We start from the raw sequence: 14,951 nt of genomic DNA on the forward strand, positions 1-14,951 counted from the left end.
GCTAAACATGGGTTATTTGGTTGTCAGGCCAACCTGAAAATGTTATCTACAGTAGCCAAGGTTCATGAGAAATGCAGTAAATTGTTCCCAAGAGTTCTGGGAAGTCTGAACTGTAGCAACCCGAATGTTCCTGAAGGACTCTCTATCAAAGGAGAGGCGTATTTGGTCCTTCTCCTCAGAAGAAACAAATGGGAGAGTGGGTATATCTTCCTGCTGGTTTATATCCACAAACTTTTGTTTTCCTGGTGATCGCTTTACTGGAGGCAGTCTCGCACGGGGTAGGTGCCTCTGCAAAAGGCCAAGAAGCAAAGCTTTCACTGGCCTCTCTGCGGAGAGCAGCTCCCGTGCTGTTGGTGTGGAAGATGGAAAGCAGGCACTCAGAAACCAGTAAGCGCTCAAAGGCGCTTTAGGAAGATCTCTCCATAAGTAGAGGAGGCCATGGATTTCCCTCTGCTGCTGTCAGGCTCTCACGGCTTGCTTTCATCTGCTGGATGAATTGTTAGAGCAGAGGGAGTTTTCCACTGCCGTGCCTGCGATAAGCCGGCTGACACGTTGCAGCTCCTCCTGCTGAGATGCTGGCCCTAGGACTGTGCTCTAAAAATAGCCTCGATTTGTTTTTAGTTTGACTTTGTATCACATGCTCGTTTTAAAATACATCGGAACAGTTAATTTCCAGTTCTTCAGCGCTCATGTGGAAAGTGTAAAGGATTTTGTAAAGTAGATGGTGCAAAAGGAGTAGAAATAGCACCCTTTCTATCCAAACTTAAATAACACTCAGCTGCCAATTCTATAAAAGGAAAAAGAAAGATCATAAGGCGTTAGAATTTTTAATGTCCTCTAGCCCAAAATGAACAGAAATGGTTTTGCCCCATCTTATTTTACTCCAGTACTTGTTTGCACGCTTGCCTGTTTCTGAAAGCCCCTAAATGTTTAAATCTAGGTCTCATGAAAAGTCTGTCAATCAGACAACAGCTCTGAAACCTGACTTCTACAAGTTGTAGCTTAAAGCCCTACAGGCGGTGCCTGTGGCTGATCGGCATTTAATGAGCTGTGGGATCGTTTCTCAGTGCCATGCATCCATAACCAGTTGCTTGTTGTTGATATAAACAAATTTGGTAAGTAAATGTGAGGAAATTGTCTGACTTTGGAGACATTTACCTGAATTTCAGCGTTAAAGCTAAGTGGAATTCTTCCTTTCCCCTGGCAAAAAGTGCAACAGAAAGCAAACATGCTTTTAGTTGGATTACAGGCATGGTTAGTCATCTGACAGACAGTTTTAATGGAGTCAGAAAGACATGCTGGGGAAACATGCTGACCTACTTTTCTTTCTTTCTTTTCCTTCAAACTTCGAAGCAAGTGAAATGTTAAATTTAAAACTCTCCTTAAAGTTAGACTTTGGTGTAGGAGCTCATTTTGTAATTTAATTTATTTACACTTCTGTTTAGGGTATGATAGATTGTTTTGGTAACGGAATTTCATCAGGTTGTTTTTGTTAGGAAATTGGGTTACATCTGAGAAATCCATATTCTTCTCCCTTTGCAGGACAAAGCAATCAGCTTCAAGTTAATGAATGATTTAAGTCCAGTCCTCTGAGGGAGGACTTTACAAACCTTTGAAAATAACAGACTAACAAAGCGTATTACATTTTTATCATTTTCAATGCATTACATTTTTAAACATTTGCTGTCTTTAAACTTGGGGGAAGAAGGATTACTGGCAGATAGCGTGGTGCATTTTTTACTTTTTTTTTTTCCTATGTTAAGGAGGTTGATGCTCCACCTAAGTATTTTCTTGGAGGCAGAACTTGATGTATTTGAACCTGGGAAGCTCTTTACAGTAAAACTTGAGAGCTTAGGGGGAAAAAAAGCCTTAAATTAAATAGGAAAACTTAGCAGTGAGGATGGATTAAAACATCACAGAGATACTAAATTGAATGATACTGGGTGATGAAGGAAAGTGTTTCAGAAATGCTGTGGACCACCTCACTCCTTCAGCAGTGGGCGCACACACAATTTGTCAGATGGCTGAGGGGTGCCAGGTCCCTGGCAGAGAGCTGAGCTCCATTCACTTTGCAAGTGGGTTTGGTGGGAATGTCACTGCGCAGTTGAAGGAGCAGGAGAGGACATCATTCCTTGACACTCTAGTCGATCCAGGGACACTGTTTTCACCTGTTCTGTCTCCTCCTGTTTCCATCATTAACAGGTTTTCTGCTGTCACTCAGCCCTGGTGCAATGGGTGCTGCTGCAAATCCTTAGCTTCCTCCCATCTCTCCTTGTTCTTAGCTCCCAACAAGCTGATTTACAGTTGGCATTATGGAAATAGTAATACAATGGAAGAGAGACAGAAAAAATGGAAATTGACAGAAGTCCTGAAGTTTATGGGGAGTTTTACATTTCACAGAATCCACAAGTTACATGTACTCTTATGAAGTGCAGTCATTTTATATACTGTGTACTTCTAGAGAATGTTTCAGTGGCAAAGATTGAGATCAAATTTTTATAGTTTTTAAAATTAAGTATAAGATGTTGGCTAATACATGAGAGTTTCTTCTCTATCCCAAGAAGGCGTTGCACAGGTCTTAGCCATTTTGTAAGCTGGAGACACCAGTAGAGGAGGCATCAGCCCAAGAGGACAAAGCAGCAGTAAGTGAATGTCCTTATGCACTGAACTGCTGCACCTCGCATGTTCAGCATCCCTCACTGCGCCATAGCTGAGCTTCATGCAAGGACTATCTTTCCTGTGTCTTTCTTGCCATAGCACTTCTTCTAGGTGAATTGTGACATGGTATGTGTTGATTCTAGTGGAGACACAACTGGGAAAACACACTCAAAAAAGCATCACATCTAAAATTTCATTCAAGAATGAATGATTTTTTTTTTTTTTTCTGATACAAGAAAGTTGTTGCTGCTGGATGAGCTTGAATTGCTCTCTGACAGTACCAGGCTGCCTCTTTCGGTCCGGGAGCTCTCGTGTTTCCAATTAGGAGTCTTATGAAGATTGGTGAAGAGGTCCAGAGCTCAGTGTGTGTTTGGTCTTGTAGTCTGCATTGTACTGGGCTGCACCATCTGGTTATCCCATTGAGTGGCTCCAGGATCAAACCCAAGTGATCCAGAGCCCTGGAACAAGTGACTGTTAGTTCATAAGAGCCTGCTGACAGCACTTTTTTACAAGAAAGATGTTTGATTTTCCCTTTCAGTAATTTGGAAGAGAAGCTCAATGCATACTTTCCCCCCCTGCCCCTTCTTTGGATGTCTCTTCAGGTGAATACTGCTATTAAATCAGAACACCCAGAAAATAATTTTAAATGGAAAAGGAATTAAAATAATAAAAAAGACAATAAACAGAAGCAAGAGGATAGTTGTTACTAAGAAGAAGAAGAAGAAGCCCTATTATGTTCAAACCTCTCTCATAACACAGGGAAAAGTAAACAGGGCTAGAGGAGAATAAGCATAAATATTTTATTCCTTTAGTTCTGAAGAAGGCTTAAATCCTGTTTGTCCTCAAAAGAGAGTCAAAGCCTTTTCTTGGCAACTTTTCCTGTTGTTTTCTGAGTCAGCTACAGCTATTTCACATGTTTATTAGGAACATTATTTCTACTAGAACTTAGGCATTGTGAGGTGTGAACATACATAAACTACACAGACATATCAGCTGCCACTCATAGGGTATGCAGTATAAACCCATGATATTTGGGGTCTTCTTTCTTGGCTGGGGGAGTGAGGCAGGGAGGTAATCCTATGGTAAAGGATTGCACTAATGGAAGAGGAATATTTACAAATATTCCCTAGAAACCAGGGTGTGGGAAAAATGAGGCAATTAAAAGGAATCACTAGATACCCTGTCTTAACAGTTTATTATATATATTTTTAATGAGTATTTAATCCCTAATGCTGTGTGATGGATTAGAAAGAGGGGGACTCAGGCCTCTTTCTGTGCATACTTTTATGTTTCCCCTTCATTGAACATTTTCTCTGGGCAAATTGTTTAACTTGAGCTGGTTGGAGGAGTTCCAGCACAACAGAGCTTTGCTGAAAATAACATTGGGTTGAATCCCAAAATGAAGAATTGTCTGTTTTGTTCAGATTTGCAGAATCTCGGGATGAGTTACAAGGGGGGGCCGGGAAGGAGTCTTGTCTGTTCCTGTCCTCCATGTTGCACATCCCAGGCCCTGGGGGACTTGGCTGTACTGTGTCTACCATGCAGCCTGGTGCTCTGGGCAGTTCTGCAGCTGGATGGGCAGGTGGATGTTCATCAGCTTTTTTAGGAACTGAATAAACCTCTGCGTTTGGAAATCTTGAGTTTTTAGCCCATGCTTCCCATGGGGGTTGTAACCCTAGAGCAATATCCTGTGGACCTCATAGAAGCCCTTCTGTTAGTGCATCTTTCATCTTGCACTTGCCACAGTCTTGGAGAAGACCACCCTAGCTGGACACAGGCACCCAACCTGTGTGCAATCAGGGCCCAATCCCACACTGGTGATAGATGTGAAAGATTCATCATCAGCATCAATGAGAAATGACGGGGTTAGCAGACCCCTGTGATGCAAGATGATCTGTGCTAGGTAGTCACTTCTAGTGACAACTGGGGACCACCGCCCTCATTTAGTTAAGGACCAGCTGTGTGTTAAATTCAGTCTCCTTGCCCAGCCCTTGGCTTCCCTTTCAGATGTCATCTCATGTCCAAGTTGCATCCTTTGTTTTCGTGGAGAAGTCTGGGAAAACTAGGTCAGTTTATCCAAGTAGAAATTATTATTCTATTGAGTTAACTCTGTGTTGACCTGCTGCCTATTTGCCTTCTCAAAATGAAGTCCCTTGTGTGCACTAAATCTTGCCCTGGAAGTTGCAGAGTCCTCAGTAATCACTTTGATTTCAAATAAAAAATAAAAAGACTGCTTTTCTTAGTATCTTTATATTTCCTGGAAACAAGTATCTGTCTGCTTTGTTTCTTGTGTGATCACTACATCAGGCTGGTCTGGTGTGCTGTGAAAGCACTTAATGTAAAAAGGTTATGTGCTGGCTTTTCTGGGGATATTTAAAAGATCTTATGGAGAAATCAGGATTTGATTCTGCTTGACCTTGACTGACAGAATTAAGCTCTTTAAGCCAGTTCTGTAGTTACTAGCATGACTTCTTTAAAAATAATCTGGTCCACTTACTCCTGCTATTTCAGAACTTCAGTCCCACACAAGAAAGCTTTTTTTCCCTTTTTTTTTCCTTTTTCTTTTTTTTTTTTTTTTTTTAATGAAAGAATATTTGGTATGTATTTTAAAGAACTTCTTTGACATTGTACATGAAAGATAAAATATATCAAAATAGACAGTCTGATAATTAGGTGCAGGCTTGTGGAGTGATTCATGTCATAATGTGAATGCTGAAACAGCTGAGGTTGCTGCAGGTGTGCTAAGGGAATTCAACCCTGTAATGCCGTGATGCTTTTGCCTCTACATAAAGCAGGAGTACAGATGTCTGGAGAGCCTGCACTAATAGATGAAAAGCAGTATTTTTGCATGTCAATTATGGATCGAGCAGTATTTATTAAAGGCAAAAACAAGGGCCTTTCTCTCCCAGGCACGTTTTGCTTTGAAGAGTCGCACTAAAGCCTGCTGCTGTCCCAGGGACTGAGATCCCAGAAGTAAGCTGGGGCTTCAGCTGCTGCCTGTTAAGCCTGGCTGGAGCTCAGAGCTGTTATCCCATGCATGGGCAGAAAGGGATCTGAAGAAAAGCCTGGGAAGCAGAGGCCTTTAAAGTGCCTCAGCTGGCGGGTGTAGTGCTTCGGGGTGGGCAGCGAGACGCTGAAGCTGAAAATGAATAACTTGTTTACCTGTGGCAGGAGCCAGCTTCAGCAGGGCTTTCCTTGAGACTGCTGGCTGGCTTGGCATGGCTTTCCTGAAATCCTGAGATGGAAAGAAAAAGAAGTCCCCTGACCTCACTCCTTGCTTTCTCCTTAGTTTACAGTTGGTGAAAACAGGACTATGTAATCTTCAAAAAAAAAATGCCCCACCCCAACAACAAATCTGCAGATTGTTTATTCCAATTGCTCAGCTTTTGGAAAGGGAAAGGATGTAAACAACACACTAAAATGCAGTGAGATGCAACAGTGTTGTTTGGGCATGTTACTTTCCCATTTGATGAAGCTTTTTTTTTTTGTAGTATTATGGCAAAACAGCTTTAACAACACACACTGTTCTTTAAAAAAAATCAAGCCCACCTGCTGTCCAAGCCCCCTGGCCAGTGCAGATCTGTGCCCACCAGCTGTGTTGGACTGTGCATCAGTGTGAGGCTTAAACAGACAATTTTTTCTGGCTGATCAAGCAGGGCTTCTGGTCCACCTGGCTAAATGATACTGTTCTTCCCTTCTCCTGCTGCTTCAGCTAGCCAGGAGGATAAGCTTGAGTGGGGCGGTTGAGCGTGGTTGTGGGGTGCACAGTCTTTCCCCCCTGCCCTCCACTTCGGGTGCCAATCCTTGCACTTTGAGAGATGGAAATAACCTCCCAATTGCAATTCTATTTTATTTTGTTTTAGTAGTAGGAGTATGAACAAGCTTTTGCATTTAGGAAGGAATGTGAGTAAGCTCGTAATGGTGTGTTTTCCACATTTGCTTTGGAGGAATAGGTAAATAGATTCTGAGCTATTTCTCTGCTTTTATTGTCCCTGGCCTAGTGGGAGGCCAGGGCTGCAAGCTGCTGAGGCTGTAAGGCAGACAAGCGCTGCGATTCAAGACTGCAGCTCCCTTTCTTTGAACATGCCGGGAACAACTGTTCCTGCACCTCCATGAGCTCAATTTACGGTTGCGGGAGGCGATGTGTTCCCCACGCCTGACGAAGCGCCCGCGCACGCAAAGCCTCTGCAGACGTGTTGTCAGTTGGCAGCTCTCTCGCTAGATGCACCTTTACACAATTGCACAAGCCACCAGGAGGTACAAATGTGAAATTCAGCCTTGGGGGCAAAACAAAGAAATGAAACTTAGGTATGAATGCGGTGTTATCCATCTGCAGATACAGATATTAGACCTGATCTCCCACCACGCTACTGTAGTTTTACACTAATAGGACTCTGCTGCGATTGGTGGAGTAGCACCACTGCAAGACAAAAACAGCAGTGGGGATAAGTTGGGGCTGTTATTTTTAATTCTGGTAAATAATGTAGAGAGTGAACCCTGTTTGGGGAAAGCCAGCCTGTGTTCACTGCATGAAACTGCCCATAATAAAAGGGAGAAATGCAGTGACACACTGTCTTGGTATTGCTCCTGAACTTCTCTTCTTACTTCGGAGGAGCCATTGCCCTGAGTCCTTTGTGTTCATGTGCAAGCAAAGCCCTTTCAGCTCACCTCCTTTTTTTGGTAGCCTTTCCATATGCTGTCCCATAAAGTCAGTTTTATCATTCATGACCAGAATTTGTCCTGTAGCTTGGACTCATTCATTGCATTGAATAAACGTGCTTATTATGGAAAGTTATTTTGTGGAAGGAGTCAGTTGATGGCATTGTCAGGAAAAGGGTTGCAATTTGTTATGGTAGGTAGCTTGCTAGTTAAGTAAAAAGTAAGTCATGTTCTTTTCCTCGGTGTATGTCAGGATAAGAAATAAAATAGCTGTGGCAGGTTGAAGCATGAAGTGTTACAGGCTGGCAGTGGGCAGTGATAGTGTGCAGTGTCTAGTCTTAGCTTACAGCCATGCGCTCCCTTGGCCATCAGTGGTCCTGGATAATGCCCAGCAAATTGAAATGAGGACTTTGAATAACCCCAGCATCTCCCAGTTGCGAGGCATCATACTACCATGACTGTCTCCTAAGAGAAATTAATGTAATATCTGTAGATAAGTAGACTGATTTACCTTTTGATGACCCTGGAGAGAAAGGTCAAATTCAGGATAGTTTTGCTCATAATCGGTTATCCATAAAGAGTTAGTGTACCAGGCTTCAAGATTGTAGCTCAAAAGGGCAGTTGCTTTGAGAAGATAGCTTGAAAGGGCACCTCAACAGCTGAAATCAGATGAGACAGATTTAATGGCCTCTCAGTAATTTCTGACTGAAAGTTCAGAGTTTGAAATTTAGGGATTTTTTTCTTCACCCAGCCTGTGGTAAAAGAAATGCACTATAGCCTAATAGAAATTTATTTTCAAGCTGAGTATTTAGAAGAGGTTTTCAACTGCTGCGTATACATTCGGTCACTTCAGCTGTAAGGAAGAGAAAAAATAATCACTTTGTGTTTGTGGTCCTGTGTATTTTTAGCTGATGTGTTAAGACACTGCAATTCCAGAAAAGCTGTCCTTCATTTCCCCAGAGTATTTTGATTTAACCATCTGCATGCAGAATTTTACCTAGACTGCCACAGAAGTTAGTAGTAAATCCACTGGGGTCTTGGCAACGAAAACCGTAGATAGTAAGCACAGTGCTTTGCTTCCCTGAGGGTTTTCATTTCACGGGGATTCTGCCACAGGCTGGCACTTCTCAATTTGTTACCTGCAAAAGCCCTGTAAATTTAGGGAACCACCCCAGAGCAAGTGATTGATTCCCAAATCTCCTTCCCACTTCTGCACTGTGCAGGGAAGGGAAAGACTGGCAATACCCACTGGGCGATGCAATTACTTGCAAACCTGTTGCAAGTGGCATGGTAGATCTTAATAAAAAATCATAGGTTTTATGTTGAGAGTAAGGAAGTGACTGATTTCATGCAGAATACTGAGAGAGATGGGGCATGACTGGAGTGAGGAGGGAATGACATGTGCAGTTTAATTTAACAGCTGCACAAAATGCACAGAGACATTGCAAGACCTGCATGTGAAGATACTTCATCTCACATAAGGGAATTTCTGGTTATATTAAGTAACTCGAGGTGATGCCTATGTGAAATACAGATGGAAACATACCAGTGAGTAAATTTTGTCCGAGTCAATGAGTATGGCTAGGCTGTTTCCACGGCAGATATGTTGGTGGGTCTTCACAGGAAATATTAGTGATTTATTCTGCCTGCAATTGTTAATGCTAACAACCTTCAATAGCTGTTTAAGCATCAGCTGCTTAGAGCGTGTGGATTATCCTATTTCACACTGGCAATTAGTTGATGATATTAGAGCACTTTGAAAATGGAAATCACAGGGCAAATGCTATTTAAACAGTTCATCATTTAATGTATAATCCCATATCTCCAGCTACTTTGATTGCAATATGTAGGAAGATGGTAAGGGAGACCAAGGAGTCTGCTTTCAGTTCAAGCCCTAGTACAGGTGCTGTGCCCTGTCTGTCCTGCCTCTGACTCAGCTGCTCCTCATCCTCTACCTGCCCACACCCATGTGTTGCAAAACACATTTTCTTCTGTTTTTTTTTTTTCCTCCCACTTGTTTACTGTCTTTCTGTTTTTGCAACTTCTTCGTTTCTCATTTGTTCTTAGGACCTGTTTGAGGAGTATTCCATTTGTATTTCTGGAGTCCTGATTTTTATTCTTTGTGCAGTTAGTACTCTGTTTGGCATGTTCTGCAGACCTTGAACCACTCCCAAAATACTATAGGAAATATAAAGCTAGGCATTAGTTGGTGTATTCATAAACTTGGAAACAGCTTACGGGATTCAGGGTGTGGGGGGAGTTTGTTTGGTTGGTTTTGTGAGGTTTATTTAGTTGGTTTGGTTTTTATTTTTTTTTGTCCTCTCGTTCTGCAACGTTCAAGACAAATGTGCCAGCAGCACCATTAGGTTTCCTTCAGGAGTGGTTTTGGGTCTTGGATTGGAAGTTCTAGGTATCCCAAGTATGATAGCTGCTGATTTTGCCTCTGGATGACTTAAAATTTAAAAAAAAAAGTGAACAATTTTTTTTAAAAGATAGTGCAATAATATAAAATTTTAAATAAATAAGCAAAAGAATACCAAAGGCTACCTTTCAGCTGATTTCAAGGGTTATTTTTCTCAGCCTTTTGTTTTGCATTGGCTTTTCAGTTTTGGTCCTACATCTGATTTTAGATGCTATGGGTTTTTTTAAAGGACTAGAAACTCCTTTTCTTTAGCTCATTCCACTTACTAATATTTCAGGGATGTGACAACAGCAGGTGCCAAATTTCACATCTAAAATAAAATTGTTCAGACTGATGAGAATCCTTGAAACCACAGGTGAAGTTTCAGGCAGGTTAAATAAAGCTGTAGAGCATCCATTTGTATCATTCATTCATATAATGGAACCTGTTCTTATAACTCAGCTCTGATATATTAACCCCGCAGTTATCCTCACACATAAATGGGAGATGTGTTGCTTTCGTCAGGATATAACCATATAAATCCCCTGTGCATGAATGGAAAAATAGGGGCCCTAAGGCTATAGGTATCAAAGGTCTCCCCTATACTTACAATAGCCTAATAAGGTTATTTTGAAGGCATAGGTAATTACTCACAGGCTCCCTATAGCCAGTGATTCATTGTTCACTACTGAAACATTTCTAAATGAATTATGTTTTAAACAAGCAAATCCTTGGCCTTCTCTTTTATGGGAGGAATAAGAAAATGGGAGGGACACAAAATTCCACCATTTTCTGTGTTAAGTAAGGTACACTGCTTGCTAGTTAAAAGGTCCCTGGTATTTGTAGCAGTTTAAATGTACTGCCGTGCTTCTTGCTGTTTGGAATGCCTATTTCTGTATTTCACATTTTGATAAAAATATTACTGCTGTCATTAAACTGATATTTAGGAAAGACTGGATACTAGAGCTCAGTGCAATGAATAAAACAGTTGGAGTTAACTATCCCTGGGGATAGAATCAATCACTGTTGTAGAAGAGGGTGACATTTAAAAAAGAAACTCAGAAGAAAATGTCATGCTTAAAAAATTAGATTTAAACGCACTAGCTCCTGATTGATTTCTATTGCATTCACATGGATACACTGATTGATTATCAGCCTTACAAATGTTTAGTACCTTTCTCACTTCTCTAATAATTAGAATAATCTAATTTTCAATGTCATTTAAGTTACCATATTCAAGGTTATAATAGATCATATTTCTAATAAAACACAGCAATTATGTAATGAATAATACAAAGCTGCAAGGCAGAGTTCAAATTTACCTTCCTCAAAAAAAAAAAGGTTAAAAAAAAAATACCAGGAGTGGCTGGAAGGGCCAGTGTACGTGAAGACAGGAGACAGGACGATGTCTTCTAGATGTGTGTGGTGTGTTCCCCTGTGGTTGAACTGAGGTTCCTGGCGCGTTGGCCAGGGCGGGTTTGCCATAGCTGAATGTTATTTCTCAATAGGAAACCCTGGGCGGGCTCGAAATCTGTAATGGATGTGCTTGCTCTGTGCCTGGGGAAAAATGATAGCGTGCCAGGTGCTTATGAAATGTCTTCCATGATTGTTTCTCTGTGCTCCCTGTTAATTTTGATATGTTGTCTGTAGAGAGATACTATCTCACTTAATTTGAGATGTTTTCTTCTGGCGATTGTTATCCAACAGCTGACATGGTTGATTTCTCAGAATCAGCTACAAAATATGCAGGTTTTGATGTGTTTTGGTTTTGTAAGCCCCTTACACAACTGTGTTCTTGCTATTTGCTTTGTCCATTAGAAATGAGAGTTTTGTGTTTGAAATGGGCTTTGTCTCCAATAATTCTCCATATGTCAAAGCCAACTTTTGGCATGGAAATTTGTTTCAAAATAGTTTCCTGGCCTTTTTTAAGACTGAGCTGTTTTGCCTAAAAGAAAACATTATTTCATCTGGAAATCACAACCTAGGAAACCAATCTATTTATAACTACCTGGCGTTCTGCATGTTTGGCTTGCAATTGCAGTGCTGTTAATATGAACAGGAGTCCCACCATCCTGAATTGATGGCTTGTCCGTTTGTCGAGTGTGATTTTGATGCTTTTGAGATTATTGTTTTGTTCCTTTACGTGTCTTGGTGATAGGAAACTCAAACTCCTTGAGTTCCCTCATCTTTGTGCTTTATTCCACCAGTTCTTAGGCCTGGAATTTGCCTAGGATGTGCAGCTGGGCGTTCTTTGGACCATGGGTTCAGACCACCCAGTTTAGCAGCAGCAGCAGCAGGGTTGCTAAGGCTCCCTTGATTTGAAATTTTCCAAGGTGACTGTTGGGAAAGACACCCTTATGGACTGCCGTTCCATACCATTTAACATAGTTTGTTGAAGAGTAATGTGTGGTATATATTGGGACTTTAACCTGATGGTGCACACCTGGCATTGGCAGTGGGTAAGCATTTTGTTTATTTGACTGAAATATTTGACTGAAATTGGCCACAGCTGCTAACTTGTGCCAGAATTAGAATTTTTTTAGCAGCTGCCTCTGGAGCTGGAGAAGCAAGAGCATGGAGAAGCTGTGCAAGGTTTGTGGGTTTCCACCCTAGCATGCAGCTTGGTGCTGCTGGATTTCCCAGCTGCAGTGCTGGGGATTGGCCCCACGGCCACGTGTGGCACCATTGGCCTGGCGATGGGAGCCCAGGCTCCCTGGTGTTCAGACAGGGAGAGGTGGCTTCCCAAGGAGCAGGAGGACAGGTGGGACAGTGAGCCTCAGCCCAGAAAGGAGAACTGGCAGCTCTGCAGCTTTCCTACCTCAGTTCACCTCTCACTTCTCTTCTCATTGGGTTTTACAAACAAAAGGAGTCTTTTTGCAGACCGACCTGGTGCCCAGCTCTGTGCAATTACTGACTTGCTCTGTGTGCTTTATGGTGCTTTTGAGGTTTGTTAGCTTAACGAGTAACTTCCAAAATATTTGGGGACAAGAGAAGTGTGGTTTTACAGGAATGTGAACTGACTGGAAGCACTAGTAGTTGTTGCTACAGGAACAAAACCAGCTAACTAGTACACAGAGCTCTTCAAAGGTCACGGGGATATCCAAGAGGCAAAACTGCAGTGATAGCATTTCAAATCATGAATTTATAGCTGATTAATCATTTTAATACATGAAAGGAGCTGTCTGTGAATCTTCTGGACATCTGGGGAAGCGCAGGTTGTGCAAGTAGTAGGAAAAATTGCATTGTGAATGGCAAGTTCTTCTCCCTTGGACATGTTTGTCCACCTTTGACAAATGGATGTACAAATATTCACTATTCAGTGATTTTACCTGATTGTCCAGTAACTGTCTAAATCTCATGGGCTGGATCCCAGCTTATCCTTAGCCAAACAGTGTCTAAGTTTGGTGGACCTGAGGGGTTTATGTTTAAGACTGGACGATTCCCTGCATTAGGACATGCTTGAAATGACCCCACTCAGGCAGGAGAATTGCTGCAAGGTTACTAAATGAGAGCACTGGGGTTCTCCAAGAGAAGCTGTTTGTATCTTCTCTGTACTTAGTTCCATCTACAGCAGGCCCTGCTTTCCTTGAAGAATGCATCTCACCCTCATGCAATTTTTGTGCCCTGTCCATCACTTTGAGCAGAAAAGGGAAAGTGTATCTGAGGCTAAGGAAAAAGCAGTGGCAGTCCTGGAGTGAGGAGAACAGACTGAGCGGGAGGAGGCTGAACATCTGAAGGTAGGGGCTAGTTCTTAAGGCAACAAAGTACCTTTGCCAGCTTGCAAACCCTGCTGTGGCTGCCTGGAGGTTTCTGGGTGTGGAAGTGCAAGTCCTGGCGTGTGTGTCAAGGGGACAGGGAAGCTGTCACAGGAAGATGGATTGAAGCAGACGTGCACAGGTGTGGGCGTGTGTCACTCAGCCTTCTGAGACGCGCCAAGGCCTGGCTTCCTCACGTATCAAGATACACCTTTTTTTCATTCTCCTTCCCCACACTACCACCTTATTTTTCTTTGACTTCCAAGAGTTCTCATAGGGCAAGAGAGCTTCCATACTGTCCCCTGTTGGGAGCTCCTAATTAATGCAGCCATCAAGTCAGAATTTAGTGCGCAAGTAATGAAATTCATAATCTGAGTTTTCTACGGCAGCATTAACTGTGACACAGATTCATCACTGGCGTATCATCATTAAAAGGCAGTGGAATTGCATCGGGGATTGATGTGATCATATGCATGTAAAGATCAAGATACCAAAAGGTGTGATTTATGTAATATAAGCATAAGCTGTAATCCAAAACCCTTCCCACATGCGGTGTGACAGTTCCTGTTCCCAGAGCAGTGATGGTTTTAAAATTTACTGCGTAAATGTGTGTGTGTGTGTTTATATGTTTTTATTTAACTCTTTTAAACATAGTCATGTCTTAAGGTCATTCTGTCCTTTTTTTTTTTTTTTTTTGTGTGTTGATTTATAACTGTAGTTAAATCTGCCCAATAGTTCAGTGTTATTGAAATGCTTTATATTTTTGGGGCCTGGGTGTTATACATCAGCACTTTAATCCATTATCTTACAGGGAATATGGAAACACTGACAGGTCTGATGCAGTCTTAATGAATAAAGTAAGAAGATATATATTATTCTGGATTTTCATTATTTTAAAAGCTATCAGAATCATATAAGAAAGTTAATGAGGAACAAAAACATTCCTAGTTTTCAGGCTGCGTTACTTCTCCCCTTTCTACCTTCTGATGCACCGAAAGAGAAAGAGGACAGAGCTGGGCCAATTTGGTGATGAGGACTGATCAGCAGCTGTCCCTCCGGTGGCCTTTGGAGGGAAAGGAACTTCTGGTACACTGCAGAAGGAGCAGTGCTGGGATAGCAAAGGAGCATGGCAGGGTTCCTGCTAGAGTTATCTCCTGGTCTCTGGGAGCCCTTGGCACCTGCTTTAAAGCCTGGTCTGTATAATGTTCATTTTGCACAAGGAGTTCAAAACTGTTGAGGGAAGTAGTTGTTGAGGCCACCTGCTTGGCAAATTTGTCAGTCAGCTTGTGGAGCTATAAGTAAGTGGGGCTTTGTGACAAAGGTTTATTGCTCTTTGTGGCTGTGTAGGAGTTTACGGAGTTTTCTAAGGAACTCTTTTATCTCCCAAGTACAGCAGTGGTTAGGATTTGTTTCTAAAGTGCAGTGGCAGTTTGCAGCACTTGAGGCATAGCTCTGGGTCTTGTTGTTTTTTCAGTGCA

The 14,951-nt window shown here is 42.0% G+C and overlaps 1 protein-coding gene across 7 annotated transcripts in view; it reads left to right on the plus strand.

Annotated features, from left to right (window-relative positions):
• RARB (retinoic acid receptor beta) overlaps positions 1–14,951 on the plus strand; it is a 321,234-nt gene that overhangs the window by 283,376 nt on the left and 22,907 nt on the right. The gene's annotated exons all lie outside the window — the stretch shown is intronic.

The sequence above is a fragment of the Serinus canaria genome, chromosome 2 (genome assembly GCF_022539315.1).
Source record: "Serinus canaria isolate serCan28SL12 chromosome 2, serCan2020, whole genome shotgun sequence".
Taxonomy (NCBI): domain Eukaryota; kingdom Metazoa; phylum Chordata; class Aves; order Passeriformes; family Fringillidae; genus Serinus; species Serinus canaria.